The following is an 18072-nucleotide window of genomic DNA, read 5'->3' on the forward strand; positions in this document are numbered from 1 at the left end:
GAGTGTCATTTATACTGGAGACAAGTCTGCCTCATCTTCTTTTTGTCTGCCTCATTTTTACAGTTTCAGGTTGATTTTCTTGCTAAAATCTTTCATTAAACTGTGTCCTCTGACTGTCCAACCAGGAAAAAAATCCTGATGAAAGCAGATATGAGTTGATGAAAACTGTTAATATGCTCATCATGTCTGGTCGAACCCTGAAAATCTCAACAATCTGGGTTCTCTGCGCCGCCGCTGCTGCTGCTGCCATTAAGGACTGGACGGCTTCCAGCCTCCTACAGCTGAATACAGATAAGACTCAAGTTCTGGTTCCTGCTGCTGATCATATTTCTAACACTCAGCTGGAGACTTGGGATTTGTTTTTGATCAGTACCTCCGACTTTAATCAGCACATTAAGAGTCTCGTTCAGTCCCGCTACAAATCAGAAATATTGCCGAAGTCAAACCGACGACGCTCCTCCAGTTAAACATCTCGTCTCCTCCCGTCCAGAATACTGCGCTTCATTATTTACTCGCATAAACGATGCAGCAGTTTCCCGACTTCTCACAACACAACGCTCCGGTTCTGGACCAAATTAAATTTAAGATTCTGTTGATTACTTTTAAATCCCTACATGATCTGTCTCTGCTTTCTATTTCAGATGTTTTAACTCCTTCTTCTGCATCGAGAGCCCTCAGATAAGAACAGCAAACGTTGTTAAAAAGTTTCACAATAAAGGTTTAAACAAAAAGATCTTTTACTGTTTTAGCTGTGGAATAAACGCCTGCTCAGCATCAGATCAGCAGATCACTTTAAAAGCTTTTAAAACTCCACCTGTACACACTGGTTTATTATGTTTATTCAAAAGTTTTAATGTTGTTCTTTTTATATTCTGTTTTAATTCTCTACTGTTTTTATTACATTTTCTTTTTAATTTATTTCTCTGTTTTCTATCTTGCACTTGTATTTTATTGTATTGTATTTTGTGAAGCACCTTGTAACACGCTACAGAAATAAAGTTTATTATTATTATCATTCTTTTTGCCCTGTGTTTCGTCTCTCAGGCTGCGCTGCCTTATACTGTATGCAGCCTGAAAAGGACCCTGCAGACACTGCTCAGGGTTAAAACGCGCATCGTACCTTCTCTGCATGTTTTTGAGGTAAAAACACATTTTGAATCTGTGTTTTATACAAGTTAATGTTCAACTAAAAAGACGTCATAGGAAGCTTATAGTCGTGCCAGTTAAACTAATTTAAATGTGAACCTTCCTGTTAAAGTTCATTGACCTGATTCAGTTGATTTTCAAATCTGAAAAATAATAATAATAAAAAAAAACATCTTCTGCATTAAACAGCAGAGACTTGTCACATCTCATCATCTAATTGGCTGTCGCAGCTTTTCGAGGATGATGTCATCGCCTGGGACCGCAGCGGAGCATGTGATTGGTCAAAGCTGCCAGCCTGCAGCAGAACACACTTTTAAAGTCTATTTTTTCCACATAACTAAGAATATATGACCATTTTTATTGTTTAAAAAAGTGATTTTTTTTTTTACTGTTTCTCCTCCTCTTCATCACCTCTTCATCTCTTCCTTCCTGTATGTGTCTGTCTGAAGCATAAAGCTGCCTGATAGAAATATAGATTGAATAAAAACCAGAGAGAAGCTTCTCTCTGCCTCATCCATCCTGTCTTTACCTCCTCTTCACTCTACATCCCTCCTTCCTCTCTATCAGCTGGTCCGTCATTAGACTGAAAGATCAATAATTGCTTCTTTTTCTTCTTCTACTGTCCAGTTCTGTGAAACACACATCACACCGTCTGTCTGTTTTGTTTGATCTCTGATTGTTTTTCCAGACTGAAACCATCGTCCACATCTGTTTCACTACAGCAGACAGATACATACAATTTATTTTACATTAACCTTTAATTTATGACTCTACAAAACCTGTTTGCACCGTCACATACAGACGACTTCCACTGGATCACTGTGATACTGAAGAAAACTTAAAAACATGATGATTCTCAGGTAAGTTTAGCTTTTCATTAACACATTAGTTCTTGTTTTCTTCTTTAGCGTCTTTAGCTTGTGTTTGATTTATACATGAATTTCTATGTTGTTGTTATTGTTTTTTTCCTCGATTCATAACTTTTTCCTGTATTTTATTAATGTATTAATCTTTATTTTCATGTGAAGAACTTTGAGTTTCCCCACTGTATGAATTCTCTTTTCTTTTTGGGGCTATAAGTAGGTAGTAATAGTAGTAGTAGTAGTAAAACTGAGCACTACCTTCATGAATGAAGGATTTACAGCAGGACTGTTGGAGTAGACGGTAATATCTTTAGCTGGGTGGATACAGACAGCAGCCGACAAGCTAGTAGTATCACAGTTACTTGTTCAAGCTAATTATTCTTCATACAGCTCAGCTGACAACAAAACAAGATTGGAAAAAATTCTCACAAGCAACTAGCAGATGTTCTGCATCGACAATCATAAATCACTGAATAACCCGACAGCTCCAGTGGTCAATTAAACCAGATACTATTATGCAGATTTAGGCAATATGGGTGAGACAGTCCCAGATGGTTCCCATAGAAAAGCTAAGGGAGGCGACTGGTTTTCCTCGCTGTAATCATTCCTCCTGTTCATACTGGATATTATAAGATCCTTCAAATGTGTTTTCAATGGAAGTGATGGAGGATAAAATCCACAGTGTGTCCACACAGTCATTTAAAAGTCTCTGTGAAGCTTCTATTCAGCTTCATCAGTCTGAGTTAGTCATATCAAGTGGATATCTGACACATTTACAGTCTTTTTAGCATCAAATTCCCTCTTTGTGTTTCCTCGGACAGTGTTTCCCTGTTGAGCTGCAGGTGGAAGTATAGTAACAAAAAGAGGGACTTTGGCACTAAAAAGACTGTAATGTTGAAAGATATCTACTTGATTTGACTCATTTGGACGCTGAAGCTTCATATTAGCTTAATAATGATTGTAAATTGAAAAGCTAATGATGTGGCGCGATTTACTTTAAATATATTGACAAACTGGTGACGTTAGGTTATATAATTTAACATTCAGGGTTAACTAATTTAATGTTAATAGACTCGGCTGACGTCATTCTTTACATTACCAAGCGCTCCGCACGTGAGGCTTGTTTACAAAGGACACCTGTTAGAGTTAGCCTGTTAGCAGTTAGCTAACGTTAGCTGGCCAGTAAACTTCATCCAATATATTCATGGCACATGATATTGGACACATTTTATGACATTCTAATGTTGGCATGACTGGATAGTGCAAATTAAAAGTAGTAACCGACATTATTTGTACAAAACTAACGTAACTCACCCTCCATCATGGTGGAAAACTCCTGAACGTGCACTCAAGAGCACCGCTGACACGGAGCGCTGCTACGTCCTGCAAACCCCCGCCCGTCCGGGTGAAATACGTTTTTATGGAGTTTTTAGAGAGTCCCTGTGGCCAAATACAACGCACTACATTGTGCTGGTGGTCCGACCTCGACTCCTTCCCCGGCTGCTTGTTAGCAACTGTTAAATTCGCTCATCCGCATCCCACTATGCAAAGCTCACCTGGCTACGGGAGCCGTTCCGCTCAAACTCCCTTAGCTAACATCTGTAAAGCCTCAGAAAGCAAAGAGTCAGACAGAAAGACAGTTAAGAAGACCATATCCATGAAATATAATGCCCCACTGTTGTTAACAGACCCTCCATCACTGACAGCTAGCTAGCGCGTTAGCCGAAGTCATTAGCAACACTGAAAAGCTAACGTTAGCCAAACTCTGCCGGTTGTTTCATTTAAATGACGTTGCCAACTAAGTTTCTACAGTTAGTTGTGAGTCCACAATGCGACAGTTTTCTTCCTGAGCAGCAGTTTCATAATACTGACGTGCCATTATCCTGATTAAAAACCACAACTGACAAGTTTACATTATTTTCTAATCACAGGTGACAAACTTCGCCTGCTTCCCTTCAGTAGAGCCAACAGGATTACCTCTAATGTCCTGGAGAATTACTGTTTTTCACCACAGACACTAACTGACATTTACTGAACCAGCAGTTATTCTTTCACAGAGGTGAAATAACTAAGTACATTTATTTGCAATTTATAGTTACTAGTTACTTTTCCGATTAGAGAGCAGGTTCACGATTTTTCAAGTGCGTTTTAAAACATCAGTCAGGAGCCAAAATGAACATTAAAGCTGTTTTTCTTGCTGTAATCATTCCTCCTGTTCATACTGACTTAGCTAGCTTCATAATGCACTTACAATGGAAGTGCATTATGAAGCTAATATGAAGCTTCAGCGTCCAAATGAGTCAAATCAAGTAGATATCTTTCAACGTTACAGTCTTTTTAGAGCCAAAGTTCCTCTTTTTCTTACGACACTTCCACCTGCAGCTCAACAGGGAAACACTGTCCGAGGAAACACAAAGAGGGAATTTGATGCTAAAAAGACTGTAAATGTGTCAGATATCCACTTGATATGATAAGCCTTGATAAGCCTCATATAAGCTTCACAGAGACTTTTAAATGACTGTGTGGACACACTGTGGATTTTGTCCTCCATCACTTACATTGAAAGCACATTTGAAGGATCTTTTAATATCCAGTATGAACAGGAGGAATGATTACAGCGAGGAAAACCTCTTTCACTGCTCATATGGACACCTGTCTGCTGGTTTAAGACACACTTTAAAAATCGTGAACCTGTCCTTTAAAGAGTGAACGATTCAAACTACAGACTGTACTGTACTTTATGTCTGCACTATTCTATCAAATGGAAAATATTCTACATGTCTGCTGCCTCATTTTAGACACAAAACTCAATCTGACAGATTAAACAAAACCAAAGTGATGCCGACAGACGTCTTGATGTCTTTAGAACGAGACAAACTCCTGTGATGTTGACGAGACCTCGGTCAGACTGATCAGACATCAACGCCGTGTGTATGATTAAAACTACTGTACAGATCCAGATTCTGGAGGAAACATGTTCATTCAACCCTGTCATCTAAGCAGATGAAATGTGTGTGTGTGTGCATGGGTGCGTGTAACAGTAGCTGGTCGGACAGGAAGGAAGGAGTTGTGTGTCTCGTGCAGCCTGCAGTCTGATCCCGAGGACGACAGTTTAATTATAGAACAAGCATGTCAAGATGATATCTGCGTCTGTCTGGAGGACCGGCTCTGTGTGTGTGTGTGTGTGTGTGTGTGTGTGTGTGTGTGAGTGTGTGTGTGTGTGTTTAACTATAGATCAGCTGTAGATTCTGATCATCTGATATTAAATGTCTCGGTAGTGATGTGAGACCTGTAAACACATCATATCAGTAGTCCTGACATCTAACTTAAATTATTTATCCCCGTTACATTTTTTAGGTGACATCATAATGAGTTTCACTGTGTCCTCATGTGGCAGCTAAAATGTAAAATAACGGAGGTGTGAAGACGCCGTTAGCCGCCACTGAAAGAGGAGAAATATGACTCCAGGTGAGAACAAAGCATCTTCACTGAGAGGACGAGACTTCATGCTAACGCTAAGGTAGCTCTCCAAACTGTCAGCTGGCTGCTTGTTAAACTACAACATCTTATTTTCTTCTTCTACACATGTTAAACACAGAGGATGGACCATGTGGCTGTGGAGGCGTTTGCAACAAACAGATTTGTTCTTAAAATGCATGTACGAGTGATTTAAGAACATTTATTCATCAGTTTACATACTTGTGTTCTTCACAGAGGAGAAACACTCACAATTACAATAATAAAGTCTTAAACTGAATTCATTTAGAGCTTAAACATGATACCAAAATCAACAAAAACTACATATATAACTAAAACAAACAATGCAAAATGAATATTCTGTTTACCATATTATCATCATCATCATAGCTGCCAGTTTACTGAGACGTTTTGTTAGATTTTACGGTTTTTATTGGCATATTTTGGTGCAACAGCTTCTCTAAAGTCTCACTGCATCAGCCGCTTCAGTGTGTCTGCAGCTTTCTGTCCAGCGTCACGTCGTGTTTCAGCTGACGTTGGTGTAACATCACCTACTGAAGGTACTGTAATATTCTCTCCTCTAATGTCTCAGCGGCTGTCACATCCTTGACCGCCTCCCGTCACAAAGCACTTTGCTTTCAGAGAGATGTTTTTTTATCTAACTTCATGTCAAAGCTTGTTCCCCTCTTTATTTCTGTCACAGTGCAGAGCAGGAGACTCATTTATAAAACAGTGTGTAGCATCTAAATCAAAAAAGTGTACGTGCATACTAAAGCTGAAAATGGCGTGCGCCCAAAAATAATCAGATTTATAAACTGTGGACACACACGAATGCACATATTTTTCCCCCTTTATAATTCACAATCAACTTGAAAATGTGCTCACATGGACGACCTTATATCTCACCCCCTTTCACTCCCGCAATAAACCTTAAATGGTCAATGCAAAAAGCCGGCTGCAGCAAACAAAACAATTCATTAAACCAAACAAAGTGGTCAGACATGGAGGTCGGTGCCAAGAAGCGCATTGCTGCACACAGTAAGGGTATGTGTAGGCAGAGGGACACTGGAGTTCACCACCTGGTATTTGTTAAGTACTTCCTGTATATAGACACATACACGACTGATGAGACCACATGCTCAATGTCTAAAAACACCATAAACACTATATTCATTTATATTTGCTTCAAAATCCATCATACAGGTGTTTCTCTCGTTGTCACAGTCCATGTATGAGTGCAGGTGGTGAAGATGTGGCGGTGAGGTGACTGGAGGAGGCGGAGCATGTGTGGCCGCCGCCGCCGCAGTGACTCCAGTCATGTGTTCACCGCAGCGATTTTACACACAAAACTACAAAAACTAAAAGCATGCTTGGTGATATATGCACAGTATTACAAGACATTATTAATAATCTACTAACAGTCAGTTCTGCAATTCTTTAAAGCTATTTGATGAAGTCTTGGATTCTGTTACCAGTTATTATCATTTCATCATTAACATGGTTGAGGTGAAAAGGAATCAATATATTCACGCTTAACATCGGGGAAAGACAAGCCAGACCTTCCTGAATCCTGCCGCCTGCCACAACTGACCAGCAGCGTGAGCGCCGTACGGTCCGGCCTCTCCTCCGTGCTGACGGTCGGTAATGTGATGATGAGACAGCACTGATGAAATATTGAGCAGAATTTGATTTGAGATTTGAATTGGCTTATGTCTTAAAATTAAAAGGTGCTTACGGAACAGTTTTGGCTCAATAGCACAAGTACAAATAACACTGCTAGCTTGAATGTTCTTGATAAAGTGGATCCATAATTAATGTTTGATATTAAGTGAATTTAAATGTGTATATGTGTGTGTGTGTGTGTGTGTGTGTGTGTGTGTGAGAGAGAGAGAGAGAGAGAGAGAGAGAGAGAGGATGAGAGCATTGCGTGAGAAGGAGGTGCACTCGCTCTCTTCAATGTTACTCGACCACCCACTGACCTTCTCCTGTGTGTCTGTGTGTATGTGTGTGTGTGTGTGTGTGTGTGTGTGTGTGTGTGTGTGTGTGTGTGTGTGTGTGTGTGTTAAAGCACACAGTTGCATGCCAGCATGCACCATGTGCATCTGTTTGACTGCATGGTCAAACACATTGTGTCATGTGTGTGTGTGTGTGTGTGTGTGTGTGTGTGTGTGTGTGTGTGTGTGTCTGTGTGTGTGTGTGTATGTGTGTGTGTGTGTGTTAAAGCACACAGTTGCATGCCAGCATGCAGCATGTGCATCTGTTTGACTGCACAGTCAAACATATTGTGTTGTGTGTGTGTGTGTGTGTGTGTGTGTGTGTGTGTGTGTGTGTGTGTGTGTGTGTGTGCTCTTGTACTTCTGTTTTTGTGGGGACTGATTAGTTTTAGACTTTGACAGTAAGGACATTTTCTCTGGTCTTCACTTCTTCAAAGGTTCTGTCCTGTGTACAGAACAGGAAACATATAACAATACAACTGATTACAGATAATTGCAGAAAAAAAAGAATACAGGAAAACAAATTAAAGGAAGGAAAATGTTGTACTTTGTTTGTTTTAAAATGTTCTTTCTTTTTCGTTTGTCACCTGTCCATGTTTGTGAGCATTTGCACAGACGTCAATGAGCAGAACTAAATGTTTCACTGCAGGGACTCAATGTGTCAACAGCATATATGATGTGTAGGTGCTACCTCAAACCCAAGCTAACGCTAGCTTACAGGGAACACTGAGCGCTGCACACTTGGGCTAATGTTAGCTACTTTAGCTAAATCGTGCTAACAGGGCAGGTATCATAATCAAGTAACATTAAACTTAGTGAAATATTGCGACATTAATCTGACTTTTGAGACCATAATGACTCATCGAAAACAATGATTGACTTATTATTTCTGGAGAGGAGTTGAATGGGAGTCAGTTGGAGCATCTGGCGGTACTTTAAGGTATTTCAGCCTCAGGATGTGGGAGCTGCTGGTCAGCGCCATCTTTTCAGTTTGGAACCAGGACCTTCAGGTAAGGAGTGCAGGTGTTGCCTTTAATGCTTTGGAAACACGCCTCGCTACCTCAGACCCAAGCTAATGCTAGCTTACTGGGAACACTGAGCGCTGCACACTTGGGCTAATGTTAGCTACTTTAGCTAAATTGTGCTAACAGAGCAGGTATCATAATCAAGTAACATTAAACCTAATGAAATATTGCGACATTAATCTGACTCAGTGTGAATCCCAGAGCCAGGGGGAGCAGCAGGTGAGCCAAAAGGATCAAAATCGATGCAACAGAACCACAGACATTGTCTTTTTTATTCCACCTATGTCTACATTACCTGTGTAATTGGGGTGTCTTGCTAGTAATGTAGCCTGGAGCTGCTGGCCAAGTTGTCTTCAGCTGCCCACTTTGTCTGGTGCAAAACCAGTATTCTTTAACTGGAGTAGTCTACTACCTGACTCTTGGTTTGCAGATCATCAAATTAACGTCTGGTAATTTGATTAAACACAAAAATCTTAAACCTTGAAACACATAAACCAGCTAAGCCCTAAAATTATATTTTTACACAGGAGATGCTGAGTTACCTGAAACAAGTGCATATGCATAAATTTGCTAACACAAGACATTTTTGTTGTGTTTATATTTTCATTTCAGAGATTTCCTGTTTCCCACAGCTGTGGCAGAAGACTCGATGCAGTAGATGGCTCAGAAAACTAGTAAGTGGGACCTTGGAGTGCATATTACTTCCTAAAGGTCAAGAATGAATATCTGTGGTTAAATTATCACTCTTGCCTCTCCATCGCTGCCGGCGCTGAAGAGGATTGTGTTTTCTGCTCGGTGTCTCTCTCTCAGGGTGTGTTTGTTGTCTGCAGTCGGTCTGTCCCAGAGGGGTGGAGCACTCAAGACCTCCAACAGCTGAATTTTAGCAGCTTCTGCAAATGCAAATGCAGCCTCAGAGGACCCCTCCTCCTCCTAATCCATTCATTTCTCTCTCTCTCTCTCTCTCTTTCTCCCCTTCCTTTCTTTCTTGTCCTCTTTTCTTTATTCCCTCTCTTCCCTCTCTCTATCGACCCATACTTTTCATCCCTCTCTTCCTCTTCCTCCCCCTGCACACTTCCTCTCCAACCATCTCCCTCTTTCCACTTCATTGTCTTCATCTTTCTCTTCATTCCTCCTCCTCCTCCTCCTCCCCCTCTCTTCTCCTCCCTTCCCTCTCCTCCCTCTATAGCTTTTAAATACATAAATATAGACCTCCACATAGTAAAACTCTTCCTCCTCCTCCTCCCTCCACTTACTGTCTTTTTCTCTGCTTCTCAGTCGATATACATCCTCCTCCTCACCCATCCCTCCCTCTCTCTCTCTCGATCCATATCTTTTTAAACCCTCTCCTCCTCTCTTGGTCTCTCCATCTCTCCGTCTTCTCTCCGTCTTTTCGGGCTTTTAAACGCAGAACTTGTGTGTTGTGTCTGAATTTGGCTCATTCTGTGCGAGTGTCTCATCTATCATGCATGAGTGTTAAATTATAAACTGTGGGTCACTGCGCCGCCCTCAGCGAACATCCTTTGCCTCCGAGAGAGAGAGACAAATACAGACAGAGACAGACAGAGAGAGAGAGAGAGAGAGAGAGAGAGAGAGAGAGAGTTAACATTAGATGGATATCAGGTCTTGATGTTATCGGGGAACACACTGAAGTTGACCACTCTACATTTATCCTGCAGCAGGATTTTATCTTGTCATGTTGCAGCTTCTCTTTACTCTGTCCCGAGGTTTAGAGTTTGGATTCTAGATCTATTTATGGAATCTGAATCCTACAGAGTCCCAAATTATAAATATACTATATTTTTTATCTTGTATGCACACGGTATGGATCTTATACGTGCCATATCTTGTTATCAGAGACTGTTTTCCTCAGAAAAACGACAGTTGTAACAGGAAATACCCCAAAACGACTTGTGTTTATGTTCAAGCAACGTAGTAATTATGACTCTTCTTCATCAGGAGTTAAGGGGAAGGGAGGAGGTTGGTGTGGATGGATGAGTCAACAAAAACATCAAACTTTAAACTGGAAGACCACAAATCACTCTCTGTTTCCTTCTGACAATCAACATTGGGTTTTTTTTTAAATCATCGCTCCCTGACTTTAAAGGGGAACTCCACCAATTTTTTCACATAAAAGTGTGTTTCCAGGTGTTGGGGAGTTACTACTGTATATGTGAAAAAGTTATACATAACCAGAAAGTGTGAAATCTGATAGATTGCCTCAAATAATGTCACTTGATTTCAGGTTATATCGTGCTTAGCTGGTTTGTGTTTAAAGTGTTTAAAAGTTTAAGATTTTTGTGTTTAATGAAATTACCACAAACTAAATTGATTCTCTGTAAACCAAGAGTCAGGTAATACTCCAGTTCAAGAGTACTTGTTGGTATCTTTGGGTCCAGGCAAGCTATGTGTTCACTCTATACTTGAAGGCAACCTGGTAGATACATTTGGCGAATCTAGCACAGTGGTGTGTCATCTGCATATTAATGATTTCTTGTGTACAGATTAAGCAAACAAGATGTAACACGTTAATCAGTGATCTTTAGAGGTGTTGGTAGGTGTATTTTTAAACTTTAGAACCAGGCTAGCTGTTTCTGTCTTTTTCCAGTCTTTATGCTAAGCTAGGCTAACCACATGCTAATTCTAGCTCTGTACTTAAAGCAACAGCAAAAATCCACAGAGTTAAAATACTGGATTGTAACATGAAGAGTAGAAACTATAAAACACAATAAACAGACTCATATACCCTCAAACAATATTTGCCCAAAAATTTAGCTATATAATTATCAGAAACCAAACCTGACCAGCCATCAGATACAGGAAGGTGTTACTATTTCCTGTAAATGTGAAGCAGCATCGACTCGACACCGAGCTCCTCCTGAATCACACTCAGTCACCTGACTGGCACTCAGGTGTGGCAGCACACTGCTAAAATAATCCAGGCTAACCTCTACAGAACTATTTACACCTCTGCATTAATCATTCATTGAGAAGGAACTCTTATAAATTACACATGACACAAACACTCACCGGCAGGCTACATGCTACGTTAGCACCGCTTCCACTGCAGAGACAAAGACGCTGCAGGGTTTGATTTCTGAATCAAAACGATTGGTTGAAAACAGTCTTCAGACCCTTTACTTCAAGGGAAACTTCAGTATTTTTAACCTGGACCCTATTTTCCCATCTTTTTGTATCTAAGTGCCACAAAACGAGCTGCAGTGTAATCTGACGGAGCGATAGCGCCAATGTACATCCACTAAAAGTGTTTTTGCCACTGACAGGCTATGATTGTTATTATTAGTGTCTGACAACATTATGGAAAGGACCATACAGATAAATAAAACGTTTTCTTTACCTTTCGCTTAATCCGGTCTGTTTGTTATTGTGTCCAACCAAATCTCGCTTTCTATAACGCTGTCGGGGTTCATTTCGCCATAATGACCCGCTCGCTGTACATTCTCCCACTTATTACACATCTATTTACCAAAGAAATCAATAATTTGACACAAAGTATTGATTCAATTCAATTATTTTAATGATTAAAAAATAATTTGCTTGCTTCCGCTAAAAAAAATAGACCGTTAAATTCTATAGTTGGAACTGCTTCCCTCAAAGTTAGTATTTCTGCTGCTGTTCCCTGAATTGGAGGACAGGCTTTTGCTCCACTTTTCCCTTTCTGTACTAGTAGGAGTCCAGTAGCTCCTCAGGCTGCCCTCACATCTGTGCCCAGTCACACAGATTATCTCCCTACTCTCAAGACCAGCCTGAGAGAGGAGCGGGACAGCTGTGCTCCTCAAGCTGTGATTGGTGTACCTGCTTGAAATCCCGGCCGACTGGCTGATTTGTGGTAACATTTGCCAAAGGAAATTGTGCCCTACGGGCTCACAAGAGTACCACATTGCTTGTCTGTTCAGCAGATGTTGGTCTTTTTTTAGTGAGTGAAGGTAGAAAGCTTTAGCGTCAGGAGGGCAAAGAGACATTATTTTAAAAAACAGGGCAGTTTGGATCGTCAGGCTCAGTAAAGATGCACCGCCTGTGATTTTCTTTATGCTGATCTTTGGCATCTCTGTGGTTTTTGGTCTCAGCGTGTGGAGGAAAGAAATGTACTCACTGCCATTTTCGTCCTGTTTCAAAATGAAAGAGTCCCACGTTAATCCTCGATTGCCATCTCTGCCTCATCTCGGCAGATACAGCTGTACATCAAACCACACTTTACGGACCAGTCCTGTTAGGAGACGGCACCGCTGAACACCTGAGGAGCCGAATATCTGTAGCTGATATGGAGGGGTGGTGCAAGCTGAGGTCTTTCCGGTTTTGGCAAAGGTTTTTGATCACAGATTTAAACAATGAAGGTAGCACAATTCAAATGGCCCTAGTTGCCATGTAACCGCCAATCGAATACGTTTTTCCGTACTCTGACTGCAGCACCTGATTGAGGTTTTCTGACCCGTAACTGTTGAAGTCTGTTGACATTTTCTTTTCGATCAACCAGTCTTTAAACACGTATAGCTCATACTGTTCCATCTATTGTTTATTTCATGTCTGTCTTCTTCAATATTGGTCGTTTAAGAGTCGTTTAGCTCTTTGGGTCTTTAAACCTCTCTCACTTCTTCTGCGCTGTTTTCTTCTCTTTCTCTTTTCTTTGCTGGGGACAGTTCAGTTCATTAACCCAAAATCAAAAGTTTTGTGCTCTCTAAATATATTAAAATTAATATAAGAAAAATATCCCATGGTGTTTTCTGATGGGGTATGATGGAAAACTAACGTTTTTCGCCACAGGGTGTTGCAGTTGAGCTGCAGTTGGTAATTGATATAATTGGACGTTGGCCTTCAAAGCAGCGGTCTGCAGCATAATTGACAAATCAGAATCGAGTATTCAACAAAGCCGTGTAATACACTTGATTAACTGATTGGTTTTTATCTTGTTTGCTGCACAATTACAGAGAAAATAGTTTTGTATCACGGTGGCGTTTTAGGAAATGAGTTCATGTAAGTAGCTTTTCATAGTGACTGCTGCTTTTTTTTAAGGTCAACAGTAAAATAAGCTTCACTTCATGGATCATCATTACATTATATACATCAACACAGTCAGAGAGATTTTATTACTTTTTCTCTCTCGAGGCTTCAGACCAGACTATTAGAGAGGGAGGAAGAGGAGGATATTAGAGATTGTGATTCCACAGAGATGACGAAGCGTGAAGTGTTTGTTGATGAGATGAGTTTTTAATCTTATGACTGATGACGGGGAGTGACTCTTCTGTTTTAGGGAGGAAAATGGAGAGCTGGTGGCGTGATGACAGGACAGAGATGCTGCAAGGATGGAAAAAGACAGTTTTATCCCAGAAAAATGTCTTTGAAAATCACCAGTAAAACATGCTCACTGTGAACTGGTTTGATGACGTCCAGGCCACATGAAGGACACTGTGAGTCACGTCGGGATCAGACATGAACTGCACTTTAAAGTCTTGTCCGCCGGCATTTAAACAACCTAAAACTGAGGACAGTTTTGCCCTCAGTGTCCTGGATGACAACGAGAATATGTCGGGAACTCGTCTTGCAGGGACTGATTCAGGAAGGACGGTGATGCTGCAGGTTTTTTGGGATGAGTTTTAACCTCACAGCAGCCGCTGACAAAGTGACTGCTGCTGTCCTGACTGCAAAGTAAAGGTCAGTCCAGTGTGGAGGAGGTGAAAGAGGAAGGATGGAGGGCTGTTCACCAGAGAAGCCTGATTTCAAAAAGTCATTTGTGCATATTTTTATGTACACTATATTTGCAGTATTTCCACAGTGAGAATAAATGATTATACATACAAGACAAAAATATACAGACAATAACACCTCCCCCAACTCCCCAAACCTGTCAACAACATCTACGGCAACACCTCAAATCATTACAAATAACCTGCCCAGTCAGTGCTCTGTGATAAAAACAGATGCCGTCCCTGCAAGATGAGAAATCACCGTCATGCAACAAGGAGAGTGATTAGGTTACAACAACCAAAAGATAACGAGAGAGAAAAAAACAAGAAAAAGCCAATTATCTCTCCAGCAAATCCCCTTATTTTCTATTAATCAATTGACCTTCTTTCTTCTATATAATATTTGGCAGTTAGTCAATCCTGCCAGCTGGGTATTTCCAGTCCCTCGTGGCACATAATGTACAAAATAAACTCCATATTTGACTATATTTCCTTGTGTATATTTTTTATGAAACAAACACCTTTTTTTCACCTTGTGGGAATCATGGGAACCACTTCCAGTTTGTAGGCAATAAATAATGTGGGAACAGCCAGTCACACCTTAAAAGGAAAGTTTGATATGTTGGGAAATCGTCTTATTTTCTTTCTCGTCGAGACTCAAAGGAGTCCAGTGAAACCAGCAGCAGACTGAGATGTTTGGTTATTTTTGTTTCTGACTAAATTGTGCTTTTTTTTTTGTGAAACACTGGATACTTTTACCTTGGACGTTACCTGTGACTGAGGTGTTTTAAAGGGTCAAAAAGGTCAAACAGGTTAGTAACCACCGGGTTAAACCATCCGTTCTAACTGGTATCCAGAAGGCTCAGACTGGTCTCCTCTCAGTGAACTCTGAGGACGTCTGGGAGTTCCCTGTTTGTCTGGGAAATGTCAGTCCACTCAGCACCACTGCCTATATATAGACACACACACACACACACACACACACACACACACACACACACACACACGTCTTCCTCTGGATTCCTCGTGTTTTTCATGTTCTGTCCTGCCCTCTCTCTCCTCCGTCTCCTCCGTCCTCCTCGGCTGCATGGGGCCGCTCTGCATCATTAATGAGGTCTCACACACACACACACACACACACACACACACAGTGTGTCTCCTCTTACGATCAATACGTCCACAAAAAGCCTTTCCTCTGAGTCTCCCTCCTCTCCTTTTTCTTCTCTCTTCACTCTTCCTCTCACACCATCAGAAGAAAATCAAGACAGATTCTATTTTATTCTGTTCTGTTATTTGTATTATTATTATTTTAACTATTAATAACTATTATTTTAACTACTGTTGCTGTACTCCGCTCTGCTACTTGTTCTATTAAAGGAACAGTTCAACATTTTAGGAAATAGTCGTGTTTTCTTCCTCTCCCTAACCATAAGCTAACCATAACCCTCAGGTTATGGTTAGCTTAGCTTAGCGTTTAGCTTAGCTTAGCATCTCCCAAAAACCACAAAATATTTTTCTTCATTTCTGTTTGTGTTCAGACTAAACAAACAAGGTTAATCAGTGAACTTTACAGGTGTTTGTAGGTGTATTTTTTAAACTTCTTGTCTCATTTCTTCTTTTCTCTCTTCTCTTCTCTTTGCTTTTCTCAAATCAGATTATTAATTATAGTTAATTAGCTGGTTTTTATTCCTCTGTCATGCCAAAGATCTGACCCATTCCACTATTTTACAAAACCTGCATCTTCTGGTAACACAAAAACAAAAGAACATCAGTTATAAGTATTTATATGCTGGTCGGTCCATCAACTCCAGAATGACATGTGAGTCGATGTTTTGGGCTCTTGCAGTAATGACTGATCCTGTCGTTTATTCATATAACTTATTATGTTCATTATAATCTAAGTTATATGACCTGTTTTTGTTTTTTTCTGCTCTTTATGTTTTGTTTTAATCTCTATAGTGATGTAAAGTTTCTGTATTCACATTTCAAATTTATTCTTCAATCGATGTTACTGAACACAGAAACTCAGGACTCTCCTGGGTAATATAACCATCCCACAGGTTTATATTATTATTACATAGATATATACATATTATATTGTTGCCATGGTGCCATCGTTAATGACTTTACTCCAAAGTGACTCAGAACTGATTCAATCAGAAGCTAAAGATTACAGTGTTGAGAAAAACACTGTCCTCCATTAGCGGTGCATGTGACCAAATTTTAAGCTTTTTAATTGGATGTTTCTTTGCACTTTGGGAGTCGTAATTAACTTTGCAGGAACCAGCAGTGCCTGAAACCGTCTTCCTACTTCACAACTCTGTTGTTTTGTGACAAGTCAATCTTTTTTGTTATATGTCGTTTTGCAGTAATTAATAAAAGATAAAGTAAAAAAAATGCTTCATCAATCAGAGTTGTGGAACAACGTGCACAAGTCCTTCGACCGACTGAGAGCCAGTATCCCAAATACATATTTCTCGTCAGCCGGCTTTCTTCCAGATCAAGTTACAGATTCCATAACTGAGACACAACAAACCTCATAGTTCCCACATCAAATCCAACCACTGCTGTTCAGACATCTATAGAAACAATACAGATGTGTTCTGGTGAGAAGTTTTCATTTCTATCGTCTTTCCGTTAATCTTTTGTCACTTCTCTCTTTCTCTTGAGCTTTTCTTCTCTCAGGTGGCAAAGATTGAGATGTAATTGTGTTTATTTATTTATACTACACACACACACACACACACACACACACTCAGAGGTAGAAAAATCAATGGTTAATCAGGTAGTGAAAGGGGTGTTTGGACTCATGGGACAGTTTGTTTTAGTCCCTATTACTGCTGTATTCCCCCAGGTGAACACACACGCACACACACACACACACACGCACACACACACACACACACACACACACACACACACACACACACACCATAGGTTTACATTAATATCAGAAGAGAGATGAGTTTGAACTCTGTGATTCTCATGACTAACTAGTCAGTTTCCTGTGTGGTTTCATTTTCATAATGAAATATTTTATTTATTTTCATATAAATAATAAAACAAACCTGCAGTTTGTGAATTTCAACAAAGAAAACTGTCTGAGTTCTTGGTGGGAAGCCAGTGAGGGATCAACTTCATATCTCTCTGCAGCTGCAGGACAACAGGAGGGTTTGCAAATATATATATTTGTCTTAAAAAATATTTCTTTATTATCTTTAATCTTGTATTTAACAGACCCTGTGTTTATACTTGACCTGATCACATCACATACATTCTCAAATAAAAGATGGAATTAGATTCAAGTGTCAAATGCCAGATTAGTAACATATAAAGATAATTTCCACTGTAAATGACGTGTTTTTACATCCTTGCTGACTGTTGTTTTGTGATCGTTTACATCCAGACAGACATGTTCAGGTTTCAGTGTTATATCACCACAGCTGATCTTTTACAGGAGTCACGCTGAGTAAAGCTACATGTGTAACGGACACTGATGTACTCGTGACACTAACACGTGTCCCGTTGTATTGTTTTGGTTAATGATCTTCATTTCTGTACAAAAAAAAAACCCTGAGACAAAACTCTTTGTGAAGGAGTGAAAAGAACATAAAACCGACAGAAAACACAGTGAAAGCGAAGAGATGAAACAAAAGTGAGACATAAAAGAAGTCTGAAGTAGCGAGTAGAGCAGGTCGACATGTGGTTAGCAAGTTGAGAAAAATACCAAAGAAAAATACCAAAGTGATGAGAACAGAGAAAAAAACATGATGTGTTCAAAGGTAGACAGAAAGAAGAGCTTTAAATGTTCGGTTCCCCCAAATTACAATGACATTTCTCTCACTTACTGTAAATCTGGTGGTTTTAG

The 18072-nt window shown here is 40.1% G+C and overlaps 1 long non-coding RNA gene across 5 annotated transcripts; it reads left to right on the forward strand.

Moving 5' to 3' along the window:
- The first annotated feature begins 4678 nt into the window (after positions 1-4678).
- Positions 4679-16503, forward strand: LOC121895253. 5 transcript variants are annotated; one of them, XR_006095722.1, is made up of 3 exons: positions 4679-5529; positions 9118-9179; positions 13772-16503. It is a non-coding gene; the product is annotated as an uncharacterized LOC121895253 (long non-coding RNA). The 5 variants fall into 5 exon arrangements; XR_006095721.1 differs by having other exon boundaries at positions 4679-5477; XR_006095719.1 differs by lacking the exon at positions 4679-5529 and adding an exon at positions 5540-6530.
- The last annotated feature ends 1569 nt before the right edge of the window (positions 16504-18072 follow it).

The sequence above is a fragment of the Thunnus maccoyii genome, chromosome 4 (genome assembly GCF_910596095.1).
Source record: "Thunnus maccoyii chromosome 4, fThuMac1.1, whole genome shotgun sequence".
Classification (NCBI taxonomy): Eukaryota; Metazoa; Chordata; class Actinopteri; order Scombriformes; family Scombridae; genus Thunnus; species Thunnus maccoyii.